Consider the following 17,629-nt stretch of genomic DNA (forward strand, 5'->3'; position numbering starts at 1 on the left):
GAGTTTGATATTCCTAGTCTAAGACTACAGTTGAGTATGGAATCACCTGAGCACCAATCCTAAAAGAGAAATATTTTTAGCCTATATTTCCTTAAAATTTGATGTCAAGCTCTCGAGCAAGGGACATATAATGGTGTAATCCGCAATAGAAAGACTATTAGAAGACTGTTTGTAGACGTTAATGTTGTGAGCTACACATGCATAGAACCCATGTTCTTGGACTTTGTTGACCACGAAATGATAATCACCTCTCCTAGATAGAATGAAGACAAGCTACAACGAAGAGGTTTAGAAAAAAAAAGAGAAGAAAATCACATAAACCACAAGATACTCACACTTGCTCTATCGATGATATCTGGACCATCAACAACAATTAACAAAGAAGAGCTTGTGCCATCTCTTTTTGCAATGTTTTCAACTTGCACCACAGTGATGAACGTGATCTTCAGCACAATATCTACCAAGGAAGACTCTCGATCAACCAACTCTTTGATTTTTTGCTTAGGAAATAACACCAAGGCGCAATCACATGTCCCACCCTTCACAATGGAGGTTGTGGCATCGACATACAAAGCAAAAGGATATGTTCCCCTATCATTTTCATTTCTTGTTTGAATAGAAGCACCCTCTATGCGCACATAATCACCCACTTCAAAACACTCCAAAATTGAGAAATGAGTCTCTCACTAACAATGAAGGTGATAGTATGGTTAGCTAGCCTATCAGTCAAGTCAGCTTATAAGAACCTATTGTAGAAAACTTTTTGGACTTTATAGGTCCCATACTTAACAAGGAATTTTCGATCAAATGAAAACTGTGAATGGTAGAGTTTGAAAGCTCAGAGATAAGCAATAATGATAGGGGATTAACAAGAGGAAGCTGTGCGCTGAAAATTTCAGCGAACGGCTCAACTTTCTTTGGATCATGCACACCAACCTTCCCACATTCAAAAACCACCTTCAAATCTATAGCCGCTTTACCAGGAAGCGAACAAGAACCATCATTTTCTTGACCTACATAGATAGCACAATCAACACCTAATAAACAACTACAAACTCAAAGCAAGCATAAAATTACCTTTGATAAAGGAGAGATCCTTTTTGATAGATTTAGAGAGAGAATTTTGTTTCAGCTTGCTTTTTGGATTAAGAAACTTGGATGGTGATGTATTCAATACACCAGACACTGAAGTCTTGGCATCCACAAACGAGAGAGGAGAAATAAGACTCTCCACCTTCTTATTAGTTTCACATATATCAACAATATCTTCGCTCGCCAAGGGATCACTCTCCAAATCTAATGCGAAAACAGATCAAGATTCAAAAAATTAAAAATCAAGGAAGCAAGATAGATAGAGCAAGGTGCCAACTATTCATGGAGGAGTCCATTCGAGCTGAAACTAAGGTGATGTTTACGGAGCTGTATCAAGTGTTTAATATTAGGAACAAGCAGCTTAGCATGATCTTGACAAAGATTAAATTGCTAAGTTGGCTAGTAGAGCTGATATAAGCAGCCCATGACAAGAAATAATGACCTAGAGCTGCTACATAAGCTGGCAGAGAGCATACATTTTTTCAAAGATGGCCAAGATTAAACATGCAATCAGAGCTAAGAAAAGTAAGTTGGCAGAGACAAAACGTGTAGCAAGAGATAAAGAAGTCTGTCTTTATAAATACAGAACATCACAAAAGAGTAGTGTTCTATGATAGAATGGTTTTTTCACACCAGAATATGGCATCACATTTATATCTAAGATTGAATAGAGTAAATAGAGTAGTGTTCTATGATAGAATGGTTTTTTCACACCAGAATATGGCATCACATTTATATCTAAGATTGAATAGAGTAAATAGAGTAGTGTTCTATGATAGAATGGTTTTTTCACACCAGAATATGGCATCACATTTATATCTTAGATTGAATAGAGTAAATAGGATAGAAAAGAACAATAAGGACTTATTTTAAGTTCAAGCAATGGCTTACACAAGTTTTCCTTTTTAGGGAAAAAAGGAATATTAAACCTATCTGTGATAATTTCCAGAATTCACACCTTTAATGCTTTGGTGCATGTGAACCAAACAAGAGAGAAGAGAGAGACAATCATAAAGAGACTTGAGGAGGTAGCATCTTTTATCAAGAGAAATAACACTTACTGTCTTTTATTGACCTCTTTTTAAAAATAAATTTATATTTAACATAGCTAACTATACACAAAATTGTAGGATATATTTTGCTTAATTTTTTAGAGACCTCAATCAATTATCATGACTTTTTAAATACAATTTTGACATGGTGATGGTCCTAATTTGTTTACATGGAGAACTTTGCCCTATCTCATTTCTTGGCATAAACAAAATACAAACAATTTCCTTTATTGAACTCATGCCAAACATTGAAATCACAAATCCCTATTATATACTTTGCTTCATAAGGCTTGCTCAGGTAGTGTGGAAGCACAATGGTTTAAACGCCACTTTGGAAAAAGTCCAAAGAGTCATGAACACGTACCTATCATAGAAAGACCTTGTATCTTTCTTGAAAAATGTCACAGAGCTGTGAAAAAACTTATAGTTTTACTCCATAACATAATATCTCAAGATTCTCCTGCTTTAAAGCCTATAAAAACTTTATAATTAAAATAATCTACCATATTGCAGACTGTTCCAAAACACCTGCAACAACGAAAACAACACTGTAAGACACATGGAAAAAGGCATGAAGACAAATTAGTCCACCAAGAGGTTATGAACACACCTTCCAAGGTGATCTTTGCTTGCTGACAAGTCAAGCCAGCATGCACATCCCTCTGGTTTTCTTTATCCTCAAGCATTGCAACACAACACTGTCCTTGGAGATTGAGGTTGCACCATGGCGATAGCCACCTAGCGGAGCTACATCAATGGTTGGTCGAGGCTTGAGGGGAAATTGGAAAGGTTTTGGCCTGCATTCAAGAAATAAAGAAAAGTTGTAGTAGATTTTCTTGCCGATGGAAAACCGTCAAGTAGTATAGGCATCTCTCTCTCTCTCTCTCTCTCTCTCTCTCTCTCTCTCTCTCTCTCTCTCTCTCTCTCTCTCTCTCTCTCTCTCTCTCTCTCTCTCTCTCCCCATATGAAGCCCCCCTCCCTTGGAGAAGCATGCCCTGCAAACAAGGCCTTCCACTTAGCACGGCCTTGTTCTTCTTGGAGAAGCACACCCTCTCACAGATCCAACCTTCTGCAGTATGAAACAAACATGGATTACAAATGCAACATTTGGCAGTGCTTGTTATTCATGTGTGTGTGTGGGTGTGGAGGAGGCATAGAGGTCCAGCCATGAGCAAGAAGAACGTGTGTGTGTGTGTGTCTGTGTAGGTGTGGAGGGGGCACATAGCTTGAACCAAGAGCAAGAAGAACAAAGACTGAGATTCCACGACCTCGACTCCACAAATGAAATGAGCACTCTATCATAGATCGTTCTTAACCCTAGCTCACCCTCAAGAAAATTTCCACATCCAATAAAAACGCAACACACAAGCACTCATGAATTGCCTTCTATCTTGCCACGGTCATAATTAGCAAACGGAACTTTTTTTATTTCAAAAACAAAAAACCACTTACTTTCTCATTAGCAAAAAGGGAAAGCATCACTAAGGCCTCCCCCCTTTGTGACATGCCACAAATCTATAAACTTAAACAAACACATTTGCCTATGCCCGTCGTCATCCACATATTGCATATTCTAGTATCCCATACCATGAGAATAAGTAGTATATGTCATATCCTGATGCATCGGGATATCATTGGTCACAATTATCCTTCAATAATCAATTCTCATAAATTTCAAGTCCAATCCCATTAACATTGTCGCGACAAAAAATCATCATATACAAATCCAAGTCCATATCCCAAATTATTTCAACTCCATTATATATCAAGGTAAAAAAATCATACTAGGGACAATGGTGGCCAGCCACTTCAGCATGATTTTGTGATTGGTATAGTCTAAATTGGTGAATCAACACCAATGAGATGTGCTGCCTAAATTGGCAAATCTGCACTTGTGCTACCTAAACCCAAAAAAATTGCACCTAATATTGTTTAAAGTAGTGAATTTGTTGTATGTTGGTGTGCTTTGGGTGAATCTACACTCGTGCTACCTAAATTGGAAAATTTGTACTCATGCTGCCTAAATCGACGAATCTACACAATTAATTGGTGTTGCCTAAATCAGCAAATCTACACGAGTACGAGCATTTATACACTACCTACATTGGAAAATTATAAACACATGCGTGCATGTGCCCAATGAACTAAACAAAGCATAAAAAACAAAACATTTACTCCTGTTTGATACCAAATTGGAGTAGTGAAGTATGTAAAAATATTGACAATGGAAAAACTTGTGTGCATGTGACCAATGGACTAGACAAAGCATAAAAGACAAAACATTTACTACCTATTTGATACCAAATTGGAGTAGTTTGGAGTACTACAATATGTAAAAATGTTGACAATCACCCCAGATCACTTGTGCTCATGTGACTGGTTGTATAGTTTCATGGTAAATAATCTCAATAGAAGTTCCATTCAGTGTAAGTACAAGCCATGGCATTAGAGGTAATTGATTTTATAGCTTATAACACAATGTAGATATGTAAAAGAGCAGTGTCTTCTAAAAGTGTCCAACGATATTCTCGCTTGTTGAAAAATTGCTTGAGTGTAGCCATTTAGATATATCCGCAAAGAGAGTAACTTACAAGGGAATGAAGTGAGCATTTATGGAACGTGTATAGTAAAGTGGGAGATTTTTGTATAATAAGATATTGTAAGAGACGGTGTATAATATAGATATATGATATGGTTTTACCATCTAGATTTTAAATTTCATTTTGGGGGAAAATTTTGAATTCAAATAACTTGGCCATTTTGCCTGTTTGAATTCAAAAGTTTTCCTTTGATAACATTCTTAATACTAAAGGTTTGACTTCCTTAAATTGGCAAATAAAGAGGCCCTCTTATAGCCCATTCTCTTCCTAATGATTTGACTACTTATCTGCAAATATGCCTGTAGATGATGTTATGCATGCATTAAGCTCAAAAAGGTAGGTAGGCCATATTATGTTCTACGTAGCTCTTGTGAATCATCAGATGGTAAATAAGTTCTTAATAATGAAGGTCAGCAACAAAATCATCATTTGATTAATGTCATTTAAAATAGACAATTGGATTATTTTCAAAAGAATTTGTAGACTAGAAATAGTAGGGATGTTAAACCACTTTTAATGCAATCAACAATGAGAAAAATATAAGAATGAGTCATTTAGATATAATAAATCGAAGAAAAAAGTTTCACAAATTTGTAAGTACCATAGAATTTAAGTCCTTCAGATACATTCTAAAAGATTTTATAGCATCAATTTATGAAGGGCTTATGCACAAAACTATGTAGTTTTGGTCAACATCAAGTTGGAACTACAAGAAAAGGTCATAATATCAAGCTTATAGTGGGGGTATTTGAAGACATGATTAACTAAAAGTTTCTACTTGTCCAAAATAAAAGTAGAAACCAACTATAAATATGCTACTTGACAAGGTTGCAAAAGGAGAGAAAGAGTCTTTAATAATGTGTTGTATACTTGTTAAAAATAATCAAAATTATTGCAATACATAGGTAATTTTTTAATTAATTTTAATTCTTGATATACATCAATAATGTTTAATTTTAAAGTCTTGCTCAAGGCTTCTATGCCGCTAATTGGGATTTGGCTTGAAATACATGTAATTAAGATATCTAACCGTCTATATCTAGATGTCATTCTTGCTTGGCAGGTTCAGGAACAGTGTTTTCCAAGGATAAAATATACAGAGAATAGTGCTTCTGCTACTAATTTCTAGTAAGAGTCAAGAACTTGAAGATAATTGCCGTCCAATAGGATAAAAAATAGGAAAAATAAAATACATAAGAAAGATGGTGTACATATAATAATTCACTTCAAAGTTTATCTATCACAACAAAATTGTTAGTGAAATTGGAAGTAGTTCAAGCTCCCAAATTCTAAAGCTCAAGTGACAAGCTATCTATACCCTATTACTTCACTATAAATATTGATTACTGAATCTAATAGAATGGACCGCCATGGATAACACCATGGTATTATGGTGCAAGCACTTAGGATTAGGACGAGCACTTAGCAAGCCTATGTTTGATTAGAGAGAGGATGTAGTTTGGCTCTTTTAAAGTGCAATCTAGAGGGAAAACTTGCTTTATGTTATTGTGTAAGGAGTCCATAGTCGATGCAAGTAAGTCATTGTAGTCACGAGCATGGTTAAGAGGTTGTCCATTTTTGTTGCTATTGTATTGAATAGCTTCAAAATTCTTATTTCCCAAAATAATCTTAGGAGAGTGATAAAAAGTAATGTCAAGGGCCAATACGTGGGTTCATGAGTCTCTAAACGCTAGTGGCCTCAAGCATGAGGAGCAGTCATGAAAAATTTTCCACAACACTAAGGAAAAACCACCATTGAGAATCCAGATGAAAAAGTATCCATAGGCAAGTGGGCAAAGTATAGGAAAAGGTAGACACCATCAACATCGTTTAGACTAGGTGTAGAGGAAGCTAGCACCTATGCAGTGTTGAAAAAATGGTAGAAGGTGGGTGTAAAATGGCTAGAAGAGGAGAGGTGGGTGAGTTCTGGGGTTTCCATGTGTGGTGAAAATTGTTGCAAGAGAGAGAGGAGAGAATTATAGCAGCATATCTTACGCTCCTTCTTGCTTGCGTCTCCTTGCACAAGTGCTGTCGACAAAGGTTTTCTTTATGCAATTGCTATTGTTATTTTAAGCATGGCTCAAAAGGAAGTTGAAAAGAAGCATCTAAAAATTGCTTCAAAAAGCCCAAAAATTGTGTACAACACTTCATAGGCTCCATGCCTATATCACTCCCTTTTGATAACAAACGAACACGAATGATATAGTTGCTTGCATGGATTTGAGAGAATGTGTGAAAAAAAGAACTCATTAAGGGCCAAAGGCTTGGATTTGTAATCTTGATAAGCACAACTCAAGGTCATCAAGAGTAAGGGGGTGGCAGGGGGGGGGGGGGGGAGAGAGAGAGAGAGAGAGAGAGAGAGAGAGAGAGAGAGAGAGAGAGAGAGAGAGAGAGAGAGAGAGAGAGAGAGAGAGAGAGAGAGAGAGAGAGAGACGAGTACACCATGGCGGTCGTCTGTGCATTACAAAAAGGAGAGATTGGCACAGCTAGTTGTTGAAGTCTGCCAAGCTTCGACTCTGAGATTTGCCTAGGATTACTTTGGTGGTTGAAGATGTAGCATGCTAGTAGTTTTTGTGAGCAGGTTAAAACAGAGGGTGCATGCAAGTAAAAAAATGGGGGTATGGAAATGGTTGGGGGTGGTTGGATGCTGACAGAAGATTATGTGGGCGTTGTTGGTTGGTCAGAATGTTCTCGAGACGTAGGTGCATGGGTTATGGCTACCACAACTACCCATTGTAGGAGTGTTAGTTGCAACGGCCATTCTGCTTGGCTCTTCCTAAGTGGGATGGCTCCACTTGCCCTACAGGTCGCAGTAGTGGTTGAGATTGTTGCTGATGACATTGCAAACCACTAGAAATTTTTTTGACATTGCATGTTGATGTAGTGTGGGGTTGCTTGATAGTTGTTGATGCCTCATTGACATAAGGGTGTCTCTTAATGGCAAGATGCAATGTGTTGAATGCCGGGTACATGCTTGAATCCATTGTCAAATGGTGACATCTGATACCCTAAGTTCCATCAATCCACAATCTTTCCCTCTCATGATCAAGATCTCATTTTCCTTCAACTTTCATTTACACTTAGCCTCACCTTCATGTCCAAGTTGGTGCTCAGATTACACTTTTGTGACTCTCCCTTTAATTTATCAAAACGATATAATCTACCTTTGATTTATAAAAGCTAGTGGAAGTGGGCTCTCATGGCCCACAAAATTCTTCCTTTTTTGACCTCTTTCCTTTTGTCCCATACGTCTTTTTGAATTGGTTCCATGAAGTTGAATTCGATGGGTAGAATAAATGAAAGTTGAAAACCAAATTGAATCGGAGGTAGGTTGTGAAAGTCTCTTGGAATTGTTCTTGCAAAATTTATCTTGTTATCGTCTTGAGCTATTGGTCATGAGTTTCAAGACTTTTTGGTTAGGCCTTGGGGTCAATTGAGATTACTCCTAATTCTTCTTATTCCTCTATCTTCACTGATATAAGGTTTCCATAACTTTCTCAATTGAAGCCTTTTCATTTTCTTTGATATACTAGAAGTATCTCCCTTTCACAATCATTACAAGACTCATCTTTGATTCTCATGGAGTTGAGAGGCGGAAGTGAAAAAATAGACCCGGTGGCCTCTACACCAAGACTATGCACAATGGCCTCATCATGGGGAATACGCAATAGGGGCACCACCTAGCAAGATATGCGGCTAGGACGCATACATATACACAATGAAACATGCCATGGAAAACAATTTCAAGATCCACACCCAAATGTGGAATGGGGTGGTCAGAGAATAAGGTGAGAGGAGTGGTGAGTGAGTGAGAATGGGCTCGCTACTCGTGCATGTAGTAAGGAAGATAACGAGGTCGGGGATACATGCAAGTATGCTCACTTATCATACAAAAGGTGGCAAATCCGCACACCTCAAGATGGAAGTAGCAAGATGATAGGAATATGAGAGGGAGAGTGTGTGTGTGTGTATGGTGGCGAATCCGCACACCTTAACATAAGCAGAAAAAAAAAGGCAAGGAATAAGCATATAACACACTCACAATGAGATGTATCCAAAGCGACACAAAGTATGGCACCAAGATGGAGTGTGTTGATTGCTTGCAAAAGATGAATACAATAGGTAGCGTATGGCAGGAAAATGAGAAGGGAACAAGATCGTAGGAGGCATAATGGAGAGATGGGAGTTGATGGCGAGGAATATCATGAGTGTGTCCACCCTTCTTCTTCTTGAAACTGTGCCTTCAACCCTTAATTACAAGTGGTGTGGAGGTGTGGTGCTCATCTTTTGTGCATGGTGATGGTGATGATGATGGTGTTGTGATTATGTGATTAGGGTTCATGCTACAAGAATGTAGCACAAGAGTGTGTATGGATAGGTGTGTGTGTGTGTGTGTGTTCTCCCAAGTGAGCTCTCATGGCCTCCTTATATAGGGAAGGAGGAAAGGTTTTAGCAATATTTCTAATTGAGGTGAGTGTCCCACTCTAGTGACTAGGAAAATGGGGTGCATGTGACTGTGGCTCCCATCTTGTCTCCTCATTATTTAAAATACCAGAGTCAATAGAGAGAGAAGAAGAGAGAATGTGGGTAGGATGTAGAGGATAGGAGATATTTACAATAGTCTAGCTTTGGCTAGACATAAGCTTATTAGGGAGAGAAGAGAGAGGTAAGAAAATTATAGAGAGGTTGTCGAAGGTGGATAATTGTTGATGAGGATGGATCCTCCAAAAATGGTGATAGAATCACTCTAGACTTGCCAAGACCTCATTAAAAGAGCCTTGTCTCTTGTAATCATGCTTGAAGACTTGTAGAACCATAGCCATTCTAGAGGGAAGAAAACTAGGGATGGCCTGTGTCACCATTACATGAGAAAACTGGGGTCCACTACAAAAATCATAGCTCCGCGTTCATAACTCTAAAAATTCTGAAAACAATTGAGCTAAAAGTTGAGATCACGAGCTACATCTTTCATGTTGAATGCTCTTTCAGATTCGGGGTTCTTCTTTACTAAAAAAATTTAGCCAAATAATGTATTATTTGTGGCTGCAAAAGTCTTTTGGTGGTCCCCTTTGAGTGGACTTCTCTCTTGTCTTCAAGTGTAAGCTCCTTCATGTGTATGAAAACATGACCTAGAGTTTTGAAAAGATTGGCAATCATCTAGATGGAGGTATTATTGAAATTTGAAAGTGGGGTTGAGGTTTGAAAATGAAAACTAGTGAATAAAATATTTGGTAGGGTGGAATAATATACATACATGAAAAATATATTAGAAAATACTAAAATATATAATGTAGTTTAGAATATATATATTTAATATTTAAGGTCAAAAGAGAGATCAACAAAGAAAGCTTACTTGTTTATGCTACATCATGATTGATTAGCATAAGTCTTATTTATTTAATAAAGGCTAAAACGTTTGTGAAAAAGGAAGAAAAAATCAAAAGTAACTTATATAATAGGAAATATTTTGGTAAAATGGCAAAAATATATGGGGGGTTCCCATGCATGGAAAAGCTTGCCTCATTAGCCCTCCCCCTAAGGCTAGAGGTATTCATGCCTCTAGCTCTTCTTCTGGAGCATGTTGAAATAGAGTAGGATTTCTCCTTGGTGGCTGGTAGATCCTTGTAGGGAATAATGGATCCCTTGGAATCATGAGGCTCCCCAAAGTTCTTTTCGATGTCCACCTGGGTCCCACACTAAGAGTAAATCCATTGTATGCAATAATGCCTTCTTCATAAGATCACACTTATAATGATTCTTGAGTCCACAAGCTGCACAAGAATTAAATCTTGCATAAATGATAGAAGGTATGGAAAGAACTTGATCAGTCCTTGAAAGTATTCCAAAGCGGCACCATGCATGGCTTCCTCGTCCAGACACATAGCCTAAAGGGAGTAAGAAGCCATAATCCTCATATCTTGCTTGTTGTCCTTCTTGATGCCAAATTGATAGACACCTGTTGCCCACATGGATAGATTGCATGGTTGATGCCTGTTGCACAAGAGAGCCCACCATGTACAAAAGATAAACTGCAAACCACATTTTGAAAAATGACTCCATGTTACCACTAGTATGCAAAACCATTCCTCCTTGATGGTTGTGTCCTAGATTGATGCCACTGGTTGTTGATGTCAATCCTTCCACTCTTGTCGCAACCCAACTTAAAGAGCTTCCCAAATTAATGTTACACACAATGTTCACAATTAGAAAGGAAAACCTAAAGTGCCAGTAGACCTCAATTGCATTTCTTTGCATGAGTCTTTCTCTAGAAAGGACTTGCCAAGTGGTCGTCAATATAACTTTTGGTCGTCTTCCACCAATCTTGTGCCATAGGGGTAGTTGAAGTGTCTTCATCACTTTCACCTGTGGTTGCAAATTTGAAGGGTCCACCTTGTTGTGGTTGAATGTGAGACCCATTACCTCAATGGAGCTATCACTTCCTTCATTCCCTGTTGACTCCTCCTCTAAAGTGGTTGAAGAGTCACCACTAGAAAACTCATCCATAGAGGTTTCTAGATCCATGTCGCATTGCCGACCTGTCTTCATGTCATAAAGTATTGGCCTCCCTTTTGCATCCTTCATCTGGATTATGCCGGTGTCCCAGTCCTGCTTAGCTCTCATAGCCATAAGCCAAGGCCTCCCTAGAATGATAGGATAGCCCTCCCCTTTGTGTGGCATGACAAAGATGTCCACATCTACCTCGGTGTTGAATGCCTTTATCCTAACTACATTTATGACACCAACACATTGAACTTTTAAATTATTTGCCATTTTGGCTCGGCATGGTGCCGGCCGACTCACCTCTAAACCCAAACGGTGCATCATTTTTTCACTCATGATGCATATTTGTGCGCCACCATCTATGTAGATATTGGAGATGTGTTGCCCTTTGATGTAAGCACCCATCACTGGTAGTATGTCATCTAGATTCCTCCCAGAGATAGGCCCAGCTATCTTTGGCTTTGGTCGTCTCGTGCTAACCATCTTTGTCCATTGTCTCCTCACCCTAGGTGCTAGGTGGAGTAATTGGGGCCAGGTGATTTTTGGGCCCTGCACAGAAACATCTTGAACCAAATCATATGGTTTAGAACATTCACCCAAAGAGAAATCTACAATGTCAATTTTACGTCGTGACTTGGACGGCTTTTTGCTAGATTCCCCTTTAGTCTTCATCTTTTCTTTCTTTTGGGAAGATTCACCATGCCTAGCGCGTTTTACCCCTATGGCATCTACTCCTTTAACTTTGGTCTTATCCTCCTCCACTTTCTCCTTTCCTTTACCTTCAAGACTGATGATGCTTACTCTTTGATTGCCAATTGGTGGTGGGGGTAAGGGTGGAATGAGAGTTTGTGGTGGTGGTGGTGGTTGTGGTTGAATGGGTGGTTGTAGGATTTGCATGGGTGGTGCTTGTTGTGGTGCCCTCGGTGGCGGTGGTCTTGCTCTCGGTGGTGAAACCTGGTTTTGCCTGGCTTCTCTGTTGAAATTCTGCCTCCTTGGGTGTGGACAGTAGTACATGCCATGACCATCCTCCCCACAATTGTAGCAGTGGTATTCTTGGTTTTGCCTTCGTTGTCCCCTCCCTTGATCTTGGTTACGATTGTGTGCATGCCCTTGTTGTATCAAATGGATTGAGAGATTCTCAAGTTGATTGGTGATTCGGTTGAGCAGGTCTTGCTGATCCTCAATTGGTTCTTGTGGTTGAATCCTCTGGGCGGCTGTTGTAGGTGGTGCTAGAGGTGGTCGGGTCCTAACGGCTTCCTCTTCATCAATATTCCTGGCTTGTAGGTGCAACTTCTTGTCTTTAAGGCGGGCCACTTCAACTGCTAGCTCATACATAGCAGGAAACCTTCCCTTCACCTTCTCTTTAAGAGTTGGCCATAACCCAGCCACAAACCGATCTTTTTTTAGGAAATCAGGTGCCCCCTCATCCTCTCTTAGCGATGCAACCCATCGCCCCCATAAATCTACAAACTTTGACTCATATGATGCGTATTCCAGCATACTACCTTGCTTCAACTCTATCAACAATTGCCATAGCTTCTTTGATGTTGTGCCCTCTCCAAAACGCTTGACAAAGGCTGCTCTTAATAAGTCCCATTGTTCTTTGGTTTCTTGTGCCAAGGCATTGTACCATGATCTTGCCTCCACCTTCATTAGAAGTGGGAAGATGCGCAAGCGTGAAGCATCATCATCTCTCGCAGAGATGACACATGCTATTTCCAAGTTGTCTAGAAAGTCTGCAGCATCCTCACCCACCTTACCAGTAAATGTTGGAAATGCTACACTTGCCATTGTGAGAGTGAGAAAATTAACTCGACTTAGATTTTTATTTTTTATTTTTTATTTTATAGAGATTCAATACATGGGTACTCGGTGGATGGAAAACATACTATACAAGGATGAAAATAACTACATCAAAAGACACTTCATGATTAATCATAGGGAGGATAAAGGGTAGAGAAGAGGTGTTTATCTCTTGCAGTCGTTCTCTACCAAACATGGTTGTAATGATCTGCTGATAAAACATCTTGCGGTCCAAGATTACTTTGATTGATTGAATTCCTTGTGGTGCATAAGTTTGGTTCCTTGCAAAAGGTTGATGTGCTGGGTCCATCACATGATAATTCGGAAAGGCTCTCTCTTTGTGGTGGAAGGTTATAGTCGGAGGTGTAGAGCTCTTGGTAGTCGAGGTCAAATTTATAGTACCACAGGACAAGGTTGTCTTCGTCTTCTAGCTCTAGGACTGTCCCTCTAGCAAGCTCTTGGAAAAGCTTGAACTCTCTCTCTTTGAGCAACTTCACTTTCCTGCAAGATAGAGTGTCATCTAGTGTATACACAGGTGTGATGAGGTAGGTGGTGAGTCTTACCACTTGTATTAATCCAAGTTGGATGGATATATAGCAAGCTGTAAAGTCGTCATCATAGCCTTGATTCAGAAGCAACACCCCTTGAAGGTGGAGGGTCTTGTATTTCCGCCAAGCAAAACCAGTGTCAAAGACCTTGTCGATGACAAGCTCCGCCACTTCACTCGGTAGACGACGTAGAATCCATGCTGCTGTTTCTAGTTCCTGGCTCATGAGATGAGAGTGAGGTATAGAAAGACTTTGGAGGATTTACCCTTTTGTTTTGGAGACGGGGTGATTGTCGGTGCTAGAAAACCCTTGAATCTTTTGGTGCAAGGGAGAGGGAGAGACCACGCATTCATAGTAACTTCCTTAAGTTGTGAAGGCTTGTTGTGGGCGTAGGTGGAATAGGTGGCAAAGATGTGGACGTAGATGTAGAGAATCCTGGCGCTACTTGAAAGCCTACTGATGTGAGAACGCCTGTGCGGATGTCGAGGGAGAAAATGATGGCCTTTTCTTCACTTTGGGTTGCACTCATGTCGAAGGTACAGTTTTTGGCTACAATGTGATGCAGCTTGTGCCTTGCTTTTATGCTTGAGATGTATCCAAAGCAACACAAAGTATGGCACCAAGATGGAGTGTGTTGATTGCTTGCAAAAGATGAATACAATAGGTAGCGTATGGCAGGAAAATGAGAAGGGAACAAGATCGTAGGAGGCATAATGGAGAGATGGGAGTTGATGGCGAGGAATATCATGAGTGTGTCCACCCTTCTTCTTCTTGAAATTGTGCCTTCAACCCTTAATTACAAGTGGTGTAGAGGTGTGGTGCTCATCTTTTGTGCATGGTGATGGTGATGATGATGGTGTTGTGATTATGTGATTAGGGTTCATGCTACAAGCATGTAGCACAAGAGTGTGTATGGATAGGTGTGTGTGTGTGTGTGTGTTCTCCCAAGTGAGCTCTCATGGCCTCCTTATATAGGGAAGGAGGAAAGGTTTTAGCAATATTTCTAATTGAGGTGAGTGTCCCATTCTAGTGACTAGGAAAATGGGGTGCATGTGACTGTGGCTCCCATCTTGTCTCCTCATTATTTAAAATACCAGAGTCAATAGAGAGAGAAGAAGAGAGAATGTGGGTAGGATGTAGAGGATAGGAGATATTTACAATAGTCTAGCTTTGGCTAGAAATAAGCTTATTAGGGAGAGAAGAGAGAGGTAAGAAAATTATAGAGAGGTTGTCGAAGGTGGATAATTGTTGATGAGGATGGATCCTCCAAAAATGGTGATAGAAGCACTCTAGACTTGCCAAGACCTCATTAAAAGATCCTTGTCTCTTGTAATCATGCTTGAAGACTTGTAGAACCATAGCCATTCTAGAGGAAAGAAAACTAGGGATGGCCTGTGTCACCATTACATGAGAAAACTGGGGTCCACTACAAAAATCATAGTTCCGCGTTTATAACTCCAAAAATTCTGAAAACAATTGAGCTAAAAGTTGAGATCACGAGCTACATCTTTTATGTTGAATGCTCCTTCAGATTCAGGGTTCTTCTTTACTTCAAAAATTCAGCCAAATAATGTATTATTTGTGGCTGCAAAAGTCTTTTGGTGGTCCCCTTTGAGTGGACTTCTCTCTTGTCTTCAAGTGTAAGCTCCTTTATGTGTATGAAAACATGACCTAGAGTTTTGAAAAGATTGGCAATCATCTAGATGGAGGTATTATTGAAATTTGAAAGTGGGGTTGAGATTTGAAAATGAAAACTAGTGAATAAAATATTTGGTAGGGTGGAATAATATACATACATGAAAAATATATTAGAAAATACTAAAATATATAATGCAATTTAGAATATATATATTTAATATTTAAGGTCAAAAGATAGATCAACAAAGAAAGCTTACTTATTTATGCTACATCGTGATTGATTAGCATGAGTCTTATTTATTTAATAAAGGCTAAAACGTTTGTGAAAAAGGAAGAAAAAATCAAAAGTAACTTATATAATAGGAAATATTTTGGTAAAAGGGAAAAAATATATGGGGGGTTCCCATGCATGGAAAAGCTTGCCTCAGAGTATACCATTAAATAATACATAGTAAAATTTAATGCAGGGACTTTATAAATGCATCAGTGAAATTACTTGGCAAGGTGCTACACTTAGTGCGAGGTGTGATCAAAATTATAATGACTATCAAAAGAGAAATAAAATTTCATAATAACTATGGATTAGTTCTTTCTTGCTATGCATGAACTTTAATTGATTGTTGTATTCAAGTTCACCACAATTAGACTCATGATTATACGAGTAATATGTTTTGATAATAATCACCTACAACACCATATTACAGAGTTTAAGACTTTACAGCCAATTTGGGAATCATCAATGTCTTAAATATTTAGCGATATGGACAAATCTCAATTTATTTTTAAAGCCCAATGTTAGATCCCCAACCCACCAATACCAAAATTGGGACGGGGTCCTTGACAGGTCTCTAAGCCTAATAAAAATTAGAGTCTCTAAATAAGAAAAAATCAAGGAATAGACCTTTACCATTGACATTGGGTTGGGTCTATAGCCCTAGAGGAAGACATAGTCCTGTCTCGCAGCGGAAATGGGACAACATATTTAAAATTCCAAAACTATTTCGGCCCTATAACTTCCACAAGTTGGGCTAAGGTATCCTCAACCAACGCTTTTGTCTTCCTAATAGATGTGAGGGCCCAACTGCTAGTGGACTCCTCTTCCAAGTGAAGAAGTTTCTAAATGTTTTAGTGTGCAGGGATGGATAGTTACCTGACTAATCACGTCCACCTGTCCATGATTGACAACCTTGGTCAATCCCCACTTACCACCCGGCACTCACACATAATTTCTTTGTTTTCTAATTACTCATTAGGAAAAGTTTGGACTTAAAAATGGGCCTTGTAAGAATTGTTGATGTGGCATAGCTTTCAAAAAGTGGGATCGGTAAATTTTTTGCAAATAAGATCCAAACTTATCGGAGGTTGGATATTTAGAATCTACTCTTCAAATGCTATCTATTGATATATAGCATGCATGTATCGGACATTGCTTTCATGTAGATCTAGAAAAAGGTGATTTTAGATTACTGTAACGGTAACAAAACCTGGATGATTGAAAAAAAAATAGCATAACTTTCATAGAAGTCATCCAAACTTTTCGGACCTTGGCTCTTTAGAATCCATTTTTCAAGAACTTTCCAATGATAGGTCATATCATGGGGTTCTAAGCAATATTTAGAGGGGTCTACCGAGTTGCTTTCTTTTGTACAACTTTGATGATGTGGCACTCTTAAAAGGCCCAAAAATGAGTTCAAAATTTTCCTAATGATCACATTGTTTTAACATATAAAATATTGGATTCGTTTTCAAACTTTCCGGCATAGTGATTCCTTTGATCAAGAATTAAAAACAGCATTGAAAAGCATTCTTTTAGCAAACAAATATCTTTAAACTTAAGATAGGGTACTGTCAATCAAAACATTGTCCATAATAACCATGACCAGTACTCTTCTTGTCTCAAGACCACCTAAGGGTGAAAAACGGCACGCGTTCCTTGTTCACAATCCAGGGTGGATAAACCCCCACCCAAGGTTCAGGGTGTCCATACACCAAACCAGTTTCCCATACAATTGGGTGGCTCCCCTAGGATAAAAACGGTATCCTAACTTTTGTACAAACATCAAGACATGACACGGAGCAGAAAATCATCGTTCATGGGGTAACCGACTTATCTGTGGCTGGAAAGCCATCATTATCATCAATTTATGCCAAGGAGTCGGAGGTGTCTTGAGACAAGCTGTCTTAAGGGTGATCAATCATATCTTTCCTGATTCAACCATTTTTAACCCAAACAATTCATTCCTAATCTACAAACAAATGCACGTTGGTTTCTTGGAGATGTCTTTTGTTTCAACCAGTTTTACTTTTCCTAATTTCTTAACCCTCTTTACTATGTATGCAATGTTAATAGTTAAAGAACTTGATTTAACTAAACTTTATTATAACAAAGACCCAC

The sequence above is a fragment of the Adiantum capillus-veneris genome, chromosome 10 (genome assembly GCF_014529385.1).
Source record: "Adiantum capillus-veneris isolate H3 chromosome 10, ASM1452938v2, whole genome shotgun sequence".
Lineage (NCBI taxonomy): Eukaryota > Viridiplantae > Streptophyta > Polypodiopsida > Polypodiales > Pteridaceae > Adiantum > Adiantum capillus-veneris.